The sequence below is a fragment of the Nothobranchius furzeri genome, chromosome 3, assembly GCF_043380555.1.
Source record: "Nothobranchius furzeri strain GRZ-AD chromosome 3, NfurGRZ-RIMD1, whole genome shotgun sequence".
In the NCBI taxonomy this organism is placed as follows: Eukaryota; Metazoa; Chordata; class Actinopteri; order Cyprinodontiformes; family Nothobranchiidae; genus Nothobranchius; species Nothobranchius furzeri.
The window spans coordinates 90,974,214-90,993,562 of record NC_091743.1 but is presented as its reverse complement, the minus strand read 5'-3'; positions in this window follow the sequence as shown (position 1 = coordinate 90,993,562).

Below are 19,349 nucleotides of genomic sequence, written 5' to 3'. Positions count from 1 at the left end.
ATGGAAGGATTAACCTCCATCTACATTTCTTCTTAACAAATGTGGATAGAACACATTTTACAGAGACTGCTTTTCATTTTAAAAAGTAAGAAGGTAATTTCTGCAAGAGTTCCCAGTTATGCTTCGCTGCAAAAGTGATAGACCCATTAATGCCACTGGGCCCATTTCCCCTTGTTACTGCTCAAAGAGTAAATGAATGTTTCACTTCAGTGTTCATGAAGGGCCTTGGATTACATTTGAGGACTAGATGAGATTCTTGTCATCAAACATATTGTGGTATTAACTGCCACAGAGCAAAGGAAGTCCAGTCTACAGTCCATATCACATGAGCGATGCTTCTCCAGCCATTTTCTCAGAAGAGTGTAGCAGTGCAGCTGCCTTCAGCCAGCAGACCCCAAAACCAGCATTCAGCTTTGTCTTCTCATTTGACATTTGGTCTCTAGTTGGGCCCCACCTCTGATAACGGAGATATGCACCAGCCTACTGGAACCACTGACAGTTTTTGAGTTATAATTTCTTTATAAACATGGAGGCTTTCATCAGGAATATTGATTCCTACCTAGTGACTGCAGAAGTCTATCTTTAAAGAGGTCCTATGTTTGTCTTTTAATAAGCTTAGAGATTTATATCTCTAAGAAGTCTGTGAGGAAAATATTATGATATTAATATCACAGAGATAAAATTCCTAATAAAATTTGATCTGAAATCGATGAAAAACAGATAAGATATAAGACTGGTTAAAAGGATTGTTCCACTTGAAAGCTTGGCTGAAAACATACAGGGAAAAAACAATTCTGATATATCATTAAGAAAATGATGAGTGCCTATGTTAAACCCAAACTCTGAACTCATCACCTGTTTTGGAGCAGCTCAACGTAACCATCTGAACAGGAAATGCCACTTCACAATAAAACCTCCACATATGATGTATGTACTGAAAAGCATGGCTGTAGACAAACAAACTGAAATTCTGAACAAACCAAAGATGATAAATGCAAAACTTGTGAAATTAATTATTTATTAATAACTCAGAAGAGTTCTCAGAAGTTCTCAGATGACTCTGCGATTGTCGGACTGATCATCGAGGACGACGATGTGGAGTACAGAGGACTGACGCAGGACTTTGTCCACAGGTGCCAGCAAAACCACCTCCTGATCAATGCAGGGAAAACAAAGGAGATGGTGGTGGATCCTCGCAGATGCTGGCCTGCTGTCCCCTCTCCGGTGAACATCCAGGGAATGGACATCGAGAGTGTGGACTCCTGGGTGACCTGGGTGTTCACCTGAACAACAAACTGGATTGGTCTCACAACACAGACACACTGTACAGGAAGGGCCAGAGCAGGCTCCATCTCCTGAGGAGACTACAGTCTTTTGGGGTGACAGGGACACTCCTGAAGACCTTCTACAACTCTGTGGTGGCATCAGCAATCCTGTATGGAGTGGTGTGTTGGAGCAGCAGCATCACAGAGAGGGAGAGAAAGAAGCTGGACATGCTGATAAAGAAGCCCAGCTCTGTCCTGGGCTGTCCTCTGGACTCAGTATGAGAGGTGGGGGACAAGAGGGTGCTGGCAAAACTCAGATCCATCCTGGACCATGAGTCACTCCCCCTGCAGGATGCCTTGTCTGCTCTGGAGAGCAGCTTCAGTAACAGACTGATCCACCCTCGCTGTATGAAGGAGAGATACCGCAGATCTTTCCTCCCTGCTGCTGTTAGACTCTATAACAGTCACTGCCAATAGAAGCCATAAATCTGTAACCTTCCACTGCAAATATATTTTCAAAACACGCTCTATGTGTTTTAAAAAATAACTACAGCATGGAATTAGAGATACGACACAGCAAGAACACACCTAAGATGTGCAATATAACTACTACTCTCATTACCATGTGCAATAATTATCTTAACTTATTTTACCATGTACTCTTGTGTGATATCTGTGCTACTGCTGCTATCCTGGTGTACCTGAGCCATTGCAATATGGCATTTTCCCCACTGAGGGACTAATAAAGGTATTCTTATTCTTAAAGAGTTTGAAAATGGACACAGTCACAAAATACCTACGAGAGGCCCAATATAAACCACATCTTTTGTGTCTGTCATGAGTCCTGCCTGTTGTCCATTAAGAGACGAATCTGCCTTTGTGTATTACCTCTAATTGCCCCTAGATGTCCTTATTTACCCTCGCTTTGACTGTTGTTTGTGACATCACCACTTGATGCTTTTGTATCTCATCTTTGGGGTGTTCTCATTTTATTTTCTTAGATGAGAATTAAGACATCTTCAAAACAAGAAAAGAGGTCAATTTGCTTTCTAAAAAAAGCTGATAATAGTTCTTGGTTCATGACCACACTGATTTAGAATAAATGTTGATAAGCGCGTGTCTACACGTTCTCCGTCCATGATGAGAGCTTACTCATTTAGTGTAAAGGTGAGTGAAAACAGCTGAACCTCAGATCTAACTTCCTTCTTTCAAAGAATGTTTTGTTACAAAGCAATTCAAGGCAAATGAATTATTTGACTGAATTCTAGATTTTAAATAAACAGATGGGACAATTGAATTCACTGTGGCTAAACCTGAAGGGACAAGCCAGCAGGCAGTTGTTGATGTGTTTTAGTTGAGAGAGGTTTAATCTAAATGTTTTGTTTCCAGATTCAGACTCTAGGAAAAACAATCGCGTGAACACTTTAATTCAAGACAACTCTGAATATGTTGCAACAGTAGCTCAGGAGGTAGAGCGAGTTGCCTAGTGACCAAAGAATTGATTGCAGGATTGATTACAGCTCCTGCCAGGGTATCCTGTTGTTATGTCCTTTAGCAAGACACTTCACCCAACTTGCCAATGTTGGTGGTAGTCAGAGGGCCCGATGACGCACATGGCAGCCACGCCTCTATCAGACATCCCCAGGCAAGTAAGGTCTAGCTGCAGCTGCTGCAAACCACACCCCTACAAACCACGCCCCTACAAACCACGCCCCCTACAAAACACGCCCCCATGTGCCTGTTGAGCCCCCCGGCGGTCAGAAAAGGGAAATGTATCAATAATGGCAGCGATTTAGGTCTGATCCGGTCCGCAGCAGCCCGCCACAGGCTCCAGCAGGTGATGGGGGTGTTTAAAACCCTCCCAGCGGCACAGGGGAGCTTAGACCTGGGTCAGATCCAGACCGCAGCACCCCGTCACAGGCTCCAACAGAGAATGGCTGGATCTTTAACCCTCCCAGAGGGCGGGGAGAGCTTAAACCTGTGTCAGATCCAGGGCGCAGCATCCCGCTGTCAGCTCCAGCAGGTGATGGCGGTGCATTTTTAATTCCCAGCGGGGCAGGAGAGCTCATTCCTGGGTCTGCAGCAGCCCGCCACAGGCTCCAGCAGGTGATGGCGGTGTTTAAAACCCTCCCAGCGGGGCAACTGAGCTGAAACCTGGGTCAGATCCGGGCCGCAGCACCCCGTTGTGAGCTTCAGCGGGTGATGGTGGCGGTGTGTTTTTAATTTCCAGCAGGGTGGAGGAGATTAAACCTGGGTCGGATCTGGTCTGCAGCAGGGCTCGGCACCCTCCAGAAGCTGATGGCAGTGTGTGTTTAATTCCCTGCGGGGTGGAGGAGCTGAAACCTGGGTCGGATCCAGGGTGCAGCACCGCGCCAAAGGGTCCAGTGGAGGAGATTGGGGGTTGATTCATATCATTAAATGCCTTTCAACGACAATTGAAAGAATAAGTTTATACAGAAATATTAACAATGTAATTAAACAGACTATACAGGACTCCAGATTTGAATATGAATGTATGGATAATTTTTGTTTCTTGCATACACACTTTATGGCTATCCCCATGGGATTATAAAACACCGATACCACGAACAAATAAACAGATACTGGACGATAGGCACAACATATGCATATTTAAGTTAGCAGGTGAGTAATGTTTGTGCAAGTGTTTATTTTAAATGCAATAAAATAAAATATCTGAAAAAATAATTAGTGGTAATCCTTTTAATTAACCCCTTAAGCCCACTAGCCCCCATTTTTGGGAGCACGCCTCCTACAGCAACATTTAACTTTCAACTATCTGTTATTACAGGCACTAACAGTGGGTCTAAGTCAATACGAGTGTGTAGTTAATATTTGTTATTATTCATGATTTTTTTATTGCATTTTACAATGAAAAGCTGCTGATGTGTACTTTTTAGGCATATTTAAATGTGTATATATGTATTTGATATATTCTGTTAACAGGAATAATTGCTGGCCCTTTGACACAAAATGTATTGATTTTGAAATTCATAAAGTATTTTGAATTAAATATACAATTTACAAGACTAGTAAACTGATATTGACCGTACACTAATCTTTAAAAATATACTGTAAACACAAAAGTAGAAAAGTTTTGCTTTAGAAAAAAAGTTCTGACAAATGAAACAACCAGCGACAGCTTTTATTGGCCTTACAAATACCTTGTAAATAAAAACATTTTTATGGCAACGTAATGCTTCAGCCTCTTCAAAAATTCTGATGAGTCCAGAGCTTTTCTGAGTTTCTCCATGTACATGAGCAGTTTTTGTTTTGCCTTCTTGCTCATGTTTTTTCCATGGCATAAGACATTAGCTGCCTCTCACTAATGAGACAAAAATAAATAGCAATTAGTAAAAATGACATTCACACCTAGAGGCTGTCATAAACAATGTGAAAACAATACAAATAGGCATTAGCACTGTTCTTGTGTTTGTAGAATACCTCCAGTCGTACTGCAGCCCACAACTGTATATTTCAGTGGCTTTCTTTTTACTGTATTAATGTAAAAAATATATATCATTATTGTAAAAAATAATATCATTAGTGAAAAAAATAACAAATCTCAAGCGCATTTGGACACGGAATTTCACATGTTCCTATCTGGATTCCAACTCGGATCCTCAGCGCATCAGGCAGACACCTTACCAGCTGAGCTATCTCTTTGACACAATATATTTATGTCACCCAGTGGAGTTATGCTCTGTGTTGAACTACATGTGACAAGTCATGAAGATAACGTAACCCCAGATTACTGTAGACATAGATGTATCTGAATGGATTCTTAGGAAATGTTCAGTTACACATTTTTACCAATTTAAGCAGTTGGACGGTGACAGCTTTTGGCAATGGACACTACTTGTCAAAATAACTATAATACATGCAAATGTTGACATGTAAAAATATATCTGAATGGATTTTAAGGGAATTTTCTGTTACACATGTTTTAACACATTTTAGACAATCACTAATGTGTGTAATTTATTGTTTTATACAGGTAAAAACGTGTAGTGGAGATAAATCTACCTACATTTTACTTTTCAACACTTTGTTTTGTTTTCTTGTTTTTATTTTCCTGTCCTGTCTGTCTCTCATCTTCCTGCATCTCCTCTAAACTCTCCAGAAAATCTGCTGCCTGGATTCTTACTTTTTCACCTCAGCAGTTACTTCTGAGCAGATAAAAGGGATCTCCTGACCACAAAGCGGAGAGCGCGTTTCGATGCTGCGTCAGTGAGGTGAAATCACCTCAGCACAGGTGATGAGCTCCGCAGTAGCAGAGCACTTCAGGCACAAATAAGACAGAAAGTAGAGAACATGTGCGGACATGAATGATCGTGGGTTAATTATAGTTTTTTGGTTGCGCCACTTTGAGAATGGACCGTGCGCTGGACGCAGCTGCCTGGAGCGCTGCGCAACAACGATCAGTGCTGTGCCGCTCTCTGTGCTCTCTGCTCAAAAGAGTTCATAAATGATGTAAAATAGGTAGAAAACTTTTTTCCGGCTCCCCTGGATGTGTAGGATATACAGCTCCCCCATAATTCGATCCCTGCTCCTGGATGAAAAGTCGGACATTTTCATCAATAAGAACCCCCAGTCTGGGCGTCCCGGACAGAGAGTGAAAAGTGGACACGGTCCATCTCCTTTCCTTTTTGTATTATTTTCTCTCTGTAAACATGCTGTTAACTTGCTTTACACATCTTCTAATTGAAATCTGTCTTTATCATATATATATTATTTTTTCATAAGCTTGCGTTTGGTGCCCCTTCCCCGGTGTGGTGCCCTACGCGCTGTGTGTGGTGTGCATGTGCGGAGCGCCGGCGCTGCGGGAGACCCATGGATCTCTCGGGCTTGGAACTCTTGCATGTTCCACATGTCTTTGGGGGCAGGTCTGTGGCCCCTCACACTCACAATAGGGAGCCTAAGTCATGCCCATCTACTTCCGGACCATGGGTCCCCAGAAGAACGAAAAAATGAATGCAAGTCAACGGGGCTAAAAATGCCATTTTCTAATTCCGCATGTTTTGTGCCATGGATTTCACGTATGATGCCCATGAATTTTAAAGACGCTTTTTGATACCAAGAATGTACTTATTTTCAAACGGGGGGAAACTGTTTTAGGTTTTGTGTGAAAATAAGTACAGGACTACAAATGTGCTTCACAAAAGCCATCAAACCAGATACGAAGAAATCTGAGGGAAAAGGGCTCTAAGTTCAGCAAACGTCCCACTGGAGGAAAGAATCACCATAAATCTGGTCATGTAGTAAGTAGCAGCTACACCAGGGGAGAGGAGATTATGTGGTGACATCACATATGCGACGTGCAGATTTCTTTCTCTGTAAGAGTTTTTCTCCTCCGAAGAAGCGACGATGATGTTCTGCTGAGCTGTGGTGGCCTCATGGAGGGGGCCATCGACTAGCACACTGCTGCTAACCACTTAAACATTCTCTCTCTCCTGATAATAACTTTTTGGTTTCCTTGACATTGGATGTGCTACTACTAGTTTATCCGTTTAATTATAGATCCACTAGGATAAATACAATAAAGTTTATCTCTCACCAAATAGAATATTTACTAAGAAATCACAATATAACTATAGACACATTACTTGTGTGTGTGTGTGTGTGTGTGTGTGTTCGTGTGTGTGTATGTGTGTGTGTATGTGTGTGTGTGTGTGTGTGTGTGTGTGTTCGTGTGTGTGTGTGTGTGTGTGTATGTGTGTGTGTGTTCGTGTGTGTGTGTGTGTGTGTGTGTGTGTGTGTGTGTGTGTGTGTGTGTGTGTGTGTCTGCTCTGTCTTCTCCATCCCCAGTGAGTCGTGGAGGATGGCTGCTTATACTGAGCCAGGATTCTCTGGCGGTTTCTTCCTGTTAAAAGGGAGTTTTCCTCTCCACTGTCGCTGCATGCTTGCTTAGTATGAGGATTGCTGTATAGTCACTGACACTAGTCAGTGACTTGATGCATTTTGCTGGGTTCCTTATATAGGAAACATTATTTCTGATTGGCTTAATGAACTGTGAATTGGAATGTTTATTATGTGAAGTGCCTTGAGACGACTCTTGTCGTGATTTGGCGCTTTATAAATAAACTTGAATTGAATTGAATCATTACATTACTAATCATTTAATCCTTCCAAAATGCCAAAAAGTCCTGACAGAATTAAATGTTATGGTGTTTAATTTTAATATTTTAATGCATTGATTTGTGACAATATGCAAAATTCTCACAGAATCACAATGATAGTGTGGGTACTTCGATATCTATGGAATGATCCTTAGCAAGTTTATTTATACTGACTAACGAGTCTGTTCTGCATTTGAATGCATCGTTTCCATATTGTGTACATACCGTAAATCCTCTAATACAGGCAGGTATTCAATTAAAGGCCGGGTCTCCAATTTTGGCCGGTGTCGGAGTCAGCGGAGGTAAATAATGGCCGGTCTCTTATTGTGGCCGGATGGAATGTGGTAACAAGCAAGTACGAGAGTCCCAGCGGCAGGGTTATAGTCCCCAAATCAACCAGCAGGAGGCAGTAGGGATTGGCGCAGACCTTTATTAGGCTTTTTCTTCAAGCTTTGTAACGCTTCAGACACGATCCTCTATCACGCTCCTACCACACAGAGTCACGGTGTCAGTTAACCATGCTAATTCAACCCACTCCACAGAACACACATCACCTTCCCTGTGGCTTACATAACACTCACACAACACGCAAATCAGCACATAGGAACTAGCAGAACGATAGGAAACACATATAACACAATACCCAGAATGCACCTGGCTTACAACCCCAGCCAGGTCATTACACTATCAAGTTCAAAGAGAACATGCTGATTATGCTGCAGAACACTCTGGAGAGCAGCAGTAGGGGGTGTATGAACTACAGTAATCCCTCGTTTATCGCGGTAGATGCGTTCCAGACCTGGCCGCGATAGGTGAAAATCCGCGAAGTAGGGACTCCCAGCATGCCCCTCGCGGGGATTCCCTCCACGTCGCACCTACGTCACAAACCGCGGCTATAAACGGAAGTCGCCTTTACAGCTCAGTCATCGTTTCTTCAGATTCACGATCAGAGTTTCCAACCTACCAATCAATCCAACGAACTATCAGCTCATAGTAAGTTATCTTACTTACTTCTGGAAAGCCCGGCATTTCCGTGTCACTTCGTTGACGCTCGAACGCTCGGGGGTTTCCTAGAGCAGCCGGCGGTTCACCGACGCTATCACTTCCGCGTCTGTGAAACCACGCTCCCGTAGGTACTGACACGCGATCGTTCATGTCGGTTCATTTCCTTTAATGTTTTCTGTCTTTTATTTGCGCCTGATGCGTTTCGCTGCATGCTGTGGAGCGGGGCGCTGCGGGCATCACCTTGTTCTCCGACGCACTGATCACTTATACGGCCGCCAAACAGCAAGCGCTCCGCTGTTTTTGCGGTCGGTAGATCTTTTAGAACTGCAGTTCAAAGGTAACTCATAAGGTGAATATATATGAACCCAGGCAGCAGCTTTTCTTTAGGATTGAGAGGAGATGCAGGAAGATAATAAACAGACAGGACAGAAAAATAGTCAAATAAAAACAAGTTAGTTTTTGTACCTGCTGTTGCAACAAACAGACACCGTTGAAGGTAATCAGAAGTGAGGAACAGAAAATGAAATAATTATTTTAATGTTTAGAGCAGCAGGAACTCCGAGAGGCTGCAGGCGCATCAGTGAGTTTGCGGCCGCTGGCAGGGGGAGGGGGGAGAGGGTTGAAGCAGAAACTACCGTTGTTAAAAGAAATGTGTTTAACTTTGAAAATGTGGGCGCAATTTTAATTGTCAAAAACTCCAGCAAACCATTAGTTCATTTTGCTCAAATAGAAATAGAGGCCTGCCTCTAATACTGGCCCTCCTTCCAATAAAGGCCTGGAGCTTGATGAGCTTGAGTCAAATACAGGCCCGGGCCTGTATTAGAGGATTTACGGTAATAATTAATTTTGGATGGCTGCTGTTGTTGTCTTGCATACAGGTTGTAAGCCTTCTGACTTATGAGACATGCATGCTCTGTGATAAACTCTTCCAACCTGACAGTGATAGCAGAATTTACAAGTATCCTGTTTTGAAAAGCAGACTATCATCCTTTTGTTCCTCTGCCTCAAACACAATCTGACAGAGCCTCTCCACCTTATTATTTTGCCAACTGCATTTTATTTACTCGGCCACTTCATACTGCACAGTCAGCTTCCTTCCATAGATGAGGTCAAACACATACAGAACATAGTCTACCACTCTTTTTATTACCATAAATGCCAGTAGTTCTCTTCATCCTTTACACACTTTTATTACCCTGGTGGAAATGTCATTTCTACTTGCAACAGTTACTAGGATGGCCCCAAGGCTCAGGGAAAATAACTGTTTTGGAGGTAGAAGCAGACGTAGCAGTAGAAGATTTGTTTTTTCCTCAAAAAGCATGCTAAGCCTGAACTGTTCTGTTTTGGATAACACTAAGGGGTCTGATGGTTGTGCTGGAGGAGGTGAAGATGGAGACGATGGCTGAGGAGCAACTCATCGACCCATCACAAGAGCATATGCCAAACGACTTGGCCAACCGAGATGCAGCACACCATGACAAAGTTAAGTACAATACAGCAGGACGGATGCAAGATAGGTCGACAACCTTGCCTGAATTCAACTTAGCACTTGTTCATTCTCAATTGCTGAAAAAAGAGGAGAGGGTAGACAGAGGTATCTACATCTTAGGACAACCCAGACTCAGTTCACAACACCAGAATTAGAACATAACTCGTGTTCTCTGTCCCTTTTTGTCCCCAGCTCCCTCCAGGTTTTCCTCATGTTCTCTTAGTCTCCCCACTGTAGTTTCTATAGAGCTCCGGGAGTTGACGTCACTTCTCCCGGCATGCAACAGTTCAAATCGAAACAGCGCCATATTGGCAGGCAGAAGGCAGCAGCTGGGCTATTTGTTATTGTCAGAAAACTCAATCAAACAGGAAATATGGTAGATTCCTGTTGTGCCCCAGGATGCAGAACAGACACGGACGACATAAGGAATGAGCCATCTACAGGATTCCCCAAGATCCGGAGCGCCGCAAACGTTGGATCATTGTAATAAAACTCGCTAGTGACCGGGCTGAAATGAAGCTGTGGGATCCAGAGAGTAAAGGTTTTCACTTATGCAGCGACCGCTTCATATCAGGTACTTAAACCAACGTTTCCTCAACTGTGTGTGGTATTTATTTTAAATGCTTTTATTACGATTCTTAGTGGGCTTCCTAAACTTATTTTGGCGTGGCTTTTTCTGTCTTATTACTCATAGCCAGGGGCGTAGCACCAAATTCTGGGCCCTAGGTACAAGTCTTCTAGGTGGGCCCCCATGCTCAATTACTTAATATCTCTCTTAAACATTTTTTTGTCATGCTATAAGACAAGATAATGAATATGATCTTAGTTTAATCTCTATATTGAGCAAATACAAATGCCAGCATAATAAAAGTGAAATGCCCAGACTTCACATATAATTATTTTTATTTGCCAACAACGTGTTCAAACAAAACTCCTGGAATTTATTTTCCAGTAAATGCCCACTGACGGGTCTTCATGTTAGCAAAATCACTTATGAGATCTTTAAAGTCCAATCCTTTGGCTAATTGGCTTTCAATAGACAGAAGAGCTAGGCTGTTCAGTCTATCCTGGGACATTGTTGATCTCAAATAATTTTTCACCAGTTTCAGTTTGCTAAAAGCCCGTTCACCCCCAGCAACAGTCACAGGTAGTGTGCAAAATATCCTCAGTCCAATACAAACTTCTCCAAAAATGCTCTGTAATTGCATCCTGTAGATGGCATAAAGCAGCTCAAGAGGAGACCGAATGTGTGGAAATGTGGCACCATATATTGTTCTCAGGTGTAGCATCTCATTCTCAAATTCAGCTGTGAGATCCTTGTAATATTTTCTCATCAGTGCCTGGCATGATATCTTCATCTGCTCGTCAGTCATGTCTGTCATGGTTCATGATGTTAAGCTTTGCTAATACTGATATGTACTGATATATTAAATACATATGACATGAAATAAACCAGGTTCTCTCTGTGAATGTAATGTACTCTAAATTTTATAATCCCTGCATTATCAGCCAAATTATAAGATTGTCCGTTTTCAAGATCAAATATAAAGAAATTTAAAATAGGCTTAAAATATCTAACCAAGTAAATAACAATCCTCTAACACCAGTGTCATCGTGCTATATGAAAAACAGTGGCAGCTTCTCATTCCCGAGATTACCACGAATCCATCGATACCAAGTTTGTCCTGGTCCATGACTGGGAAGGAGCTGAAATATCCACACAGAGTGAACCTGTTTTTACTGCAAGGTCCACGAATTAATTGGCGGCGGCCGCCCGTGATAATAATTCTGATTAATATATATATATTAATTAGTGTTATCACTGATAACACTAATTAATTTATATTTGATCTTGATGGTGAAACTAAAGGCGTTTAACACTGAACACCTAACATGAATGCAGCTTCTGAGAGCTAGCTAATATCAACTAAAACCGTGTTCTGCTGCTGCTGCTCACCTTCCTTCTACTTGCTTCTGTTCAATTAACTTTTCCTCCTTCTCCTTCTTTTCTTTTCTGGAAGCCAGATTTCCCTTTCTTGGGAAAAGACATGACTGACTCTCCTGCCTCCAGCTCTGGCTGTCGGCATCTGTGATGTCTCATAGCTGTACATGCGGCCGTGCAGCCCCTGGCCGCTGGTGTGGACTAAACCACTTTGCACATTTTTAAGGGGTGATAGATGCCTCAGAGATTATTCAGTTATTATTTTTAAGGCAACATTCTGTTGCTTAACCTCTATATCCAGGTAAAGGGAAGTTTATTAAGACATTAGGTAAGTTGGGGGGAAAAAAACAACAACAATAAAACATTTTTATTCAAAGCTGTCTCAGGGCCCCTCCCTGCAGTGGGCCCTGGGTAAACGGTACCCTTCCCCCCCCAGTCTGACGCCCCTGCTCATAGCAACAAGTAAACATCACGTAAAACGTTGCCTCGTGAGTTCTGCGTGCTGCCGTTTACGTGTTTTATGATCACAGCAATTAACCGGCTAAGCTGTATTTAATTTTTAAGCAATGGTTGATCAGTTGTCAGATCACACATAAAAAGCACTTTGGATTGCTATTATCTGTCTCACCGAGACAGATCTCAGACAGATCCTGAGACGCTCCTGCCTGACATATTTATTTTATTCACGGAAAAAAATCAGACTAGTGATTTTTATTGGCGTTCAGTTTATACATTCAAACAGCACAGCACTCTATTTAAACTTCTTACATGTAAATCTGTTATTTGTCCATCCATCCATTTTCATCCGCTTATCTGGAGTCGGGTTGCGGGGGCAGTAGCGTCGAGAGGCCCAGACTTCCCTCTCCCCAGCCACTTGGGCCAGCTCCTCCGGGGGAATCCCAAGGGGTTCCCCGGCCAGGTCCGGTAAGAAGTCGGCTCCGACAGCTTCTGGCGTTTTTAAAATGTATCCCAGGGGCACGGTAAGGGTCGGAGATGTTTAGTCTATTTAATTTCTGACTGTATAAAATGATTTCTTCGGTTTTAAAGTGTGAAGTAAACACCGTCGAAGTAAAATCCAAGCCGATCCCGTTCATGTTTACGATCCGTGTTCGTTTACCTTTTTTTGACTGCCAATATGGCGTCTACTAACTGAGAGTCACGTGGGGTCCGGAGCTCTATAGGTTTATTATTTCAGTTCCTTGGTCTCCTTTAGTGTGTGTGTTCCCTTGCCCAGTTAGGTCTGATTTCCTCCCATGCTCCATTCTGCTCCTCCTCTCTGTTATTAGTTTCACCTGTACCCAATTCCCCACGCACCTGCTCCTCGTCTCCCATCACCCCAGCCCTGTGTATATAACCCTGACTGTGTCTCCAGTGTTTGTCGGTTCATTGTCTCATGTCAGCGGTGCTTTGGCCTCTACAGCTGCAGACCTATAGATCCTGGCTCATGCGTGAGCTTTTGTTGTTTTACCTTTAGAACTTTAGACTTTTTGATTTAGAGCCCTGCAGTTAGTTTTCCCTAAAAGTATTATTATTTTCTACAACCTCTCCTGCCTTGAGTTGTGGTGTTCTGCATTTTGGGTCCAATCCTCCTGTGCTCGCAGTGTGACAATAACCTGCAAAAGCTAATGTTAATGACGAGACCAGTAACCCCGGTAGCTATTGTTTTGACCACAACTAAGACAAATACGGTCCCCGATGGTGTATCCACAGTTCCGAATAATGCTTTAACCACTAGTGCTAAAACTACTGTAATCCCTGATGTTTTGGCTACCACAATCCCTGTTAAAGATGTTCCTACTCCCTCTCTCTCACAGCTGGTGACTCCACCTGTAATACATTTCAACACCAATTAGCAAGTTAAGAAGCATAACCACCAAGCCACCTGTTAGTACTACAACTCCCACAGGAGGTGTAGCCATGAATTCTAGTTCTAATACAGCAACCTCTGGTAGTAACCATTTTTTGTAATCTCACTCGGGGAGGCCACAATGAATTAGATGTAACCGGTCGCAAAACTGTACCTAAGCCATCATTTGGGCCAATTAGACCTAGGTCTGGAGGAAACACAGAACCTAACTCTCCTAGGGCTGGCAGACCATTGCCTATAGACGATAGGCTTTGGGATGTTGCAGTTCAAACTAGCTAGTATAGATGGGCTTTGTTTATGACCAAAGAAATGACTCCTAATGAATTCATAGTGTGTGCTCAAGCATCTGGAATGCTACTTGAGGTAGTTCCAGAAAAATCGACTTTTTTTTTTTGTTAATTTCATTCAAAATAAAAACAAATAAAACATATAAACAATAAGAAATACATAACAAAAAATCAAATTTGAATGAAAATGAGCAGAATGAAGAAAAGCATTAGAAATAATCAATTTATACATAATTACCATTTGTCAGACACACACACAGATTCATTTTAAACTTTTTCCTGTTCTAAATTCCAGAGCGATCACGGACATTGATTTAATTTACATTTTCATAATTATTTAGTACACTCAATTTGATACATTTTTTGAATATATTAAATGACAGTTTTTTTAATTTCCCTTTTTAAGGTTATTCCATAATTTAACACCATTTACAGATATATTACACTCCTTAATTTTAGTTCTAAATCTAGGTTTTGTAAACTCATCAGTTTCTTTCAGCATGTAATTACTAGTTCTCTTTTCAAATATCCCCTGAATGTTTGTTGGCAGAGTACCTAAACTTTCCAGTCTTTTAAATCATGAAATTTCAGTAATTTATATTTAATAAACAATGGGTTTGATGGATCTCTACAGCCACTATAGTTGATGATACTCAGAGCTCTTTTCTGTAAAATAAATGAGGGTTGTGTAGTTTTTGTATGTTGCTCCCCAGATTTCTACACAATAAGTCAAGGATGGAACAGTCAGTGAATTGTACAATGCCAACAACCCAGAATTAGTCAGTAAAAACTTGACTCTATGTAATACTCCTAAGGATTTGGCAATCTTACCTTTTATGCAACTAATATGGGATTTCCATGACAAGTCTTCATCAATAAGAACTCCAAGAAATGTAGTTTCTTTTACTCTTTGAATTGCAATCCCATCTATTTCCAATGACACATCACTGTTCTTTTTATCATTAAACAGTATAAAATTTGTTTTTATTAAGATTCAGTGTCAATCTATTTATATCAAACCAGTTTTTAATTTCAATCAGTTCATCATTTATCACTTTAGCCACCTCCTTAATATTTGATCCTGAGTAAAACAGTGTTGTATCATCTGCAAATAGAATGGTACCGAGTGTCTTAGATACATTTACCAAGTCGTTAAAAAACACAATGAACAGTTTTGGTCCGAGGACCGACCCTTGTGGCACTCCACAATTAATTTTGCATAGTTTTGATTTATGGTCCTATATCTGAACAAACTGTTTCCTTTTTTCTAAATAAGTTTTAACCCATTGATGAGCCACACCTCATATTGCACACTGACTTAATTTTTGAAGTAACCTTGAGTGATCAATGACGTCAAAAGCTTTTTTCACATCAATGAAAACACTGACAAAGTCATTTTTATTGTCAATTGCTGTTGATATTTCATCCGTTAATTCCATTATTGCCATTGCTGTGGAATGTTCAGTTCTAAACCCATATTGTTCATTGTTTAAAATATTATTTTTTCGATGAATTTATCCAACCTTGACACAAATACTTTTTCCAATATTTTAGAAAACTGTGGACAAAACTATTGACAGTACTAATCATTGTGGTCAATCCATCTTCTATTATTGGTTTGTTCTCCATCAAACTCCTACCTACATTTACAAAAAAATCATTAAACTCATCAGTGATTTCTTTATCACCATAAATAAATATCTTTTTTGTCCTTGACAAAATGATTTGGAACACTGGATTTTGTTTTCTCTCTGTTAGTCACACTGTTTATTATTCCCCAAGTAGCTTTTGTGTTATTTTTATTCTGATTCAATAGATTACCATAATCTTTTTGTTTTGCTTCTTAATTATTGTTACCAATTTATTTTTATATTTTTTTATATCTATCTTCTGTTTCCCTTGTTTGCAATTTAAAAAAAAAACTCCTAGTTATTCTTTTTTGCACACGCATTCTTTAATCCCTTAGTCATCCAAGGTTGATTTCCCCTTTTACATGTAGATTTGAAATTGCAGTTATCAGTATATGACTCCAACAGTATTTTCCTGGAGGATGTGTATGCAGCGTTGGCATCACTGACGTATACCTCCTTCCAATTTTGTTTATTAAGATCTTTGTTTAATGCCTCCATGGCTTTAACTGATTTATCTCTTCTGTAGTTCATGGTGATGTTTTGTTTTATGGAATGTTTGTATATGAAGACTGTGAAAACAGGTAGGTGGTCACTAATACCCGTCATTAATATCCCTGTTTTCCTGACATCATCCTTATTGTTAGTGAATATATTATCAATGATTGTTGCAGTCCGAGATGTAATTCTAGTTGGCTTGTTTATCAAGGGAAATAAACCTACACTATACAGTGAATCTGCAGAATCCTTAGTTATCTGTCCAGCCACATGTTCTAAATTAATATTAAAGTCTACACATAGAAATAATGTTTTGTATTCAATGTGATCAACCAATTCAATAATTTTTTCATTACATGTCCCAATACATGATCCTGGTGCTCTATAAACACAACTAGTTAAAGTATTTTGGAACTTGTTGGTTGAGTTTTCTGTAGTCAATGGTCAGTCGCCACTTACCATTAGGTTTCTTTACCGGCCACACTGGAGCCAAGTAGGTGCTGCTGCAGGGTCGAATGATACCCTTTACCAAGAAGCTGTCAATTATTTCCTGGACCGGTCCATGGGATGCCAGGGGAATCTTGTATTGACGCACAAAAGTCGGCGCTGCATGCGGCGGTGTGGGAACCCTGACCTCATGAATAGTGGTTAGCCCACAGTCCAAGGAGTCGACTGAAAGAAAGTCCTTGTATTTTAACAGAACTTGCCGTAGTTTGTCTCGTTCAGCTTCATTGGTAAGAGCATCGGCTTGGTCCACGACCTGTTCAATGTGAAAGTAAACATCAGAGAGCGGCTCTGATGGAAGCTGTGGTTGTGGTGGTGGAGGTTCTGAGCTCGGCAGGGAGCATGCGGGTTCTCCAAGCTCAGGGTCACCAACTGCAAGGCAGTGAGAGTCAAGGTCAGGAGGCAAAACAAAGGGCAAGGGGTCTTCAACGCCCGCCCAAAGTTCCCCCCTTTCCAGATCGATAAAAGCTTCAAGGCGCTTCAAAAGGTCAGTGCTGAGGATCAAAGGCATGGCACCACGCTCACAGATGTACACGGGGTGTGTCAACGTCATAGGACCGATTGTGAATGGGAGGAGACCTGGATGACAAGATCATGTTACAAGGAGAGAAAACACGGACAGTTACTGCACACTGAGTGAGTTCTGGAGGTCTGACTCCTCCTCCAGCAGCAAGGCAGAGGCGGTTGAAAATAGGATGGCACATGAGGGTGTAGTCTGAACCTGTGTCCAGGAGAGCATTGCAGGGGCACACCTGTTCTAGTGTCACAGACACCAGGGGCTTACCAGCTGTCCCATGAGACAGGAGGTGCCCCAAGAACACGTTGGCAGACTCGACACCAGGGGGCGCTGGACCATTGTCAGAGGCGGATGAATCAGTCGTCAGTACATCAGGAGCAGATTTTGTTTCCACAATTTGGAGATCAGAGTCAATGAGCTTGTTATCTGGTTGCAGGTTTTGTTCCACATCTGGAGACAAATCAGCAGAAGAGAGGATTAAAACCTTTCCAGGTCAGGAAGCTTTCTAAATAGCATCTATTTTTTTTTCTAAAGATAGGACCTTCTCATCCAAATTTTGGACTTTCTGGTTCAAATTGGAAAACTGCTTTTGCATTTCCTGTTTCATTTCAGTGAGAAAATCTATTAATAATCTATCATTAATAAATGTTGTTTTACACATTTACCTCTTCACTTGTTACCACTGATGAAAGGGAGTCCGATGTGCTTGTTATTTTGCTGAAGTTCGCACTCCCCAGGCCTTTTTGACCCTAGGCCCTCCGTCGGTAAGGTCTTACTTGAACACAAAAGTAAAGCTTGCTTGCAATCATTTAGGTATGTGCTACCCCCTATCGCCAGGAAAACTACACGCAGTCACTTTAAAGTGCTATTGATCTTAAAATATTCTAATAAATAGTCTACTTACCTATTTTTAATGAATTAGAGTCTCACAAAACACAAAGGTAACTCTGATCATGTAAAATCAAAAGAGTCACTTTCTGCCTCCTGTTCTCAAGTCCACATGATGTTGTGACAATGGGCTAGTTCGAGCTGAGCAGCGCCTCACCTGGAAAACAGACGGACGCAGCTGGGGGAGTGGCTGAAAGCCAGCGTTCAAGCCGAACACATTTCCCTGCATGTGTAGCTCGCGGGTGACGACGGATGAAGATATCGCGTTAGAGTTCATACTTGTTTAATTTTTTATTTTAATTCTGGTGCCTGTTAGCAACCGAAACACATCCTCACGTGCTTGTGGATATAATATAATCCATATGGAGACATGGCTGTAATAATAAGTAAAAGTTATCAGCTGTAGCTTCAGTGTGCTCATAGGAAACGTGACAAAAGAACACAAACCACATTCCTCTTTATGGCCTATATGGTTGTCATCATCAACGTAACATGATTTACAGAATACATGTGACCACCTAACATTTTGCATTCTACCACTGGATGTTTGGATCAAAATGTGAACCAATCAGATCTTAGATCAGGTGAGAGCCAGGTGTTTCCCGTCATCCCCTAGGTTTTGCAACCGGTGGAGAGCAACTGCAGCGCATTGCTCCAAAATCTGCGGGTGCCTTGATCTCACGAGGTTATCGTTGCCTACGTATGCATGATGTCAGAGCAAGTCTGCGTCAAGTCACCGGTGATCGAATCTGCGCAGAACTGGCTCATCTCGAACAAGGCCAATGGCGCGACTTTCCAACAAGAGTTCACTGGCGCTGCTCTTCCTGTGTGACCATTTGATTTCTCCAAACCACGGCGCTTCCATGGCGTGTCTGTCTTAAGGAAAGCTTGAGAAAGGGGGTTGGACCTTAGAATAGTTCCTTTTCAAAGTGCTCAAACATCATTTTATAGGAATGTAGGTTACACCTTTAGTTCCCGACACTGTGTTGTTCTCTAAAGTCATCAAATGTGTATATTCCTCCTGCAATGCAGCTGCAGTGGCGCCTCACATGTCAGAGTGGGAATCTAGTTGTCATGCAGCAGCTGAACAGGAACTTTTTCCTTCTCTGGCATCAAGCTCCAGGCCAGCCAAGCCAGCAGCTCTTGGTGCATAATGATGGCTCTACAGCGCATAAATTGAATTTGTTTTCTGACACGTTTCTGCATGTCTGCATGTTGTCAGTATTGTGACAGCTGTTCACGTCTTTGGCAGAGTTGAAATGGAGGCTTATTAAGGGCAAAACAAAGATAAAAACACCAATTCTTTCATGAGTCAGGGGTCA